This window comes from Triticum dicoccoides, chromosome 5A (genome assembly GCF_002162155.2).
Source record: "Triticum dicoccoides isolate Atlit2015 ecotype Zavitan chromosome 5A, WEW_v2.0, whole genome shotgun sequence".
In the NCBI taxonomy this organism is placed as follows: domain Eukaryota; kingdom Viridiplantae; phylum Streptophyta; class Magnoliopsida; order Poales; family Poaceae; genus Triticum; species Triticum dicoccoides.
In genome coordinates this window covers 426,895,060-426,896,709 of record NC_041388.1, presented here as the reverse complement: position 1 = coordinate 426,896,709, position 1,650 = coordinate 426,895,060, and the positions used below count along the sequence as shown (strand labels likewise).

General features: G+C 42.5%; 1 pseudogene; it reads right to left on the bottom strand.

Moving 5' to 3' along the window:
- Positions 1-370: 370 nt before the first annotated feature.
- LOC119297533 lies at positions 371-1,020 on the bottom strand (annotated as a pseudogene).
- Between the last annotated feature and the right edge of the window lie 630 nt (positions 1,021-1,650).

Genomic DNA, 1,650 nt, shown 5'->3' with positions numbered 1-1,650 from the left:
AAGGACACTAGCCATCTGTTTTCCATTGGCGCAAATATGGAAATAATCTCCGATGATCTGATATTAGTGAGAAAATTAAAATCAACAAAATAGGAAATTATTCCACTATATCGCCATCCCACTCTCGCTCCTGCTCTGTTTGTTCGAGACATTGATACAACATACATCCACAATGATGCAATGTTAAAATCAACATGAGAATCCAGATACCGAGGGCCAAAATTTGATTTCTTTTGTGCATGTCATGGTTCAAGTTGTATTTCAGAGCCTTGCTTAATTATTTGTTGATAAGGTCCTTGTTCTCTCTCACACAAAGATGGGGACAACAGTGGGAAGTCAAGAGTGATCGATGTGGGAAAGAAGAGGGGGTATAAGTACAATTATTCTTTCGGTGAACGCTTATAAGTGAAAGGGAGCAATATTCGTGCAATAATCTATAGATTACATGAAAACGGAAACATATACTTCTACGTAACATGTGTAGTGCTGAACCATTCACTGACTTTATTTTTGTGGCATTTTTTACCAGCTCCCTATTCTCCGAGAGCGAATGCGGATGCGTCATGGGTGTCAGACAGGCCGGTACCAGTCTTGAAGGTGACTTTTTCATTGGCGGACTCATCGACATAGACCTCAACCAAACTGAGCCACAAAAACAGCTCCTTGACCTTGACCCCGGTGACCTTCTTGATCTTACCCTTTTCAACAAAAGCTGTCACCTCGGTGGCGTAGGAGACGGTCTGCTTGATTTTCTTGAAGGTGTGCTCGTTCTTCTTCTTCTGAAGCATCCACACGAACCCGCTCTCGCGGTTGTACCCGACCTCCTCGATCGCTCAATGGAAAGAGGCCTTTTGGGAGGCTTAGCTCCTCGAGGAGCTCGACGGACCTCTTCTTGCAGACGTCGTCCCCCTTGACGACCTCGGCACCGGTGCGGTGGCTTTCGACCAGCTGGGACGCCATTTGAGCTCTTGTCTGGGATTGGTTTGCTTCTGAAGTGGGATTTTAGGTTTGTAGATTGGTGGATGAGCTTGCTGCAGGTGATAGAACAGAATATGGCGCGCCTTATATAGATGCTGCAACCAGCATAGGGAGACCGGCATCTCTCCTCTCTGGACTTCTTCTAGAAACCTTTTTTTCTGAAAAAATACCACGCTGAAGTCCACAGCAGAACACTAGAGTTGAGCTGGTCACGAATGACTAAATTGACCATTGCTTATATTGGCGTGGAAGTCCCTGTGACCTTGTCTAAAAAGCTGGGCTTCGTACCTACTCCCTCCGTTCCAAATTACTCGTCGCAAAAATGGATGTATTTAGAACTAAAATACATCTAAATACATTCATACCCGCGACAAGTAATTCGGAACGGACGGAATAGTTAGAAAAGAACGCTCATTGAGATTTATTTGAAACATAAGTTGGTGATCTCGAGTGTTACAAAAATTCAGTTCCCGGGTCAAAATAAAAATGAAATCAATTCGTGAGTCAAAATAAATAAATAAACAAACCAAGCAAAACAAATAAATAAATCAATTCGCATTGCATTTTTTCTTTTTCTTTTTTCTTTCGAAAAGGGGAAAGACCCCGGCCTCTGCATTATCATGATGCACACATCCAATTTTATTAAAAGGAAATAAATAGGTCTAAAACGTA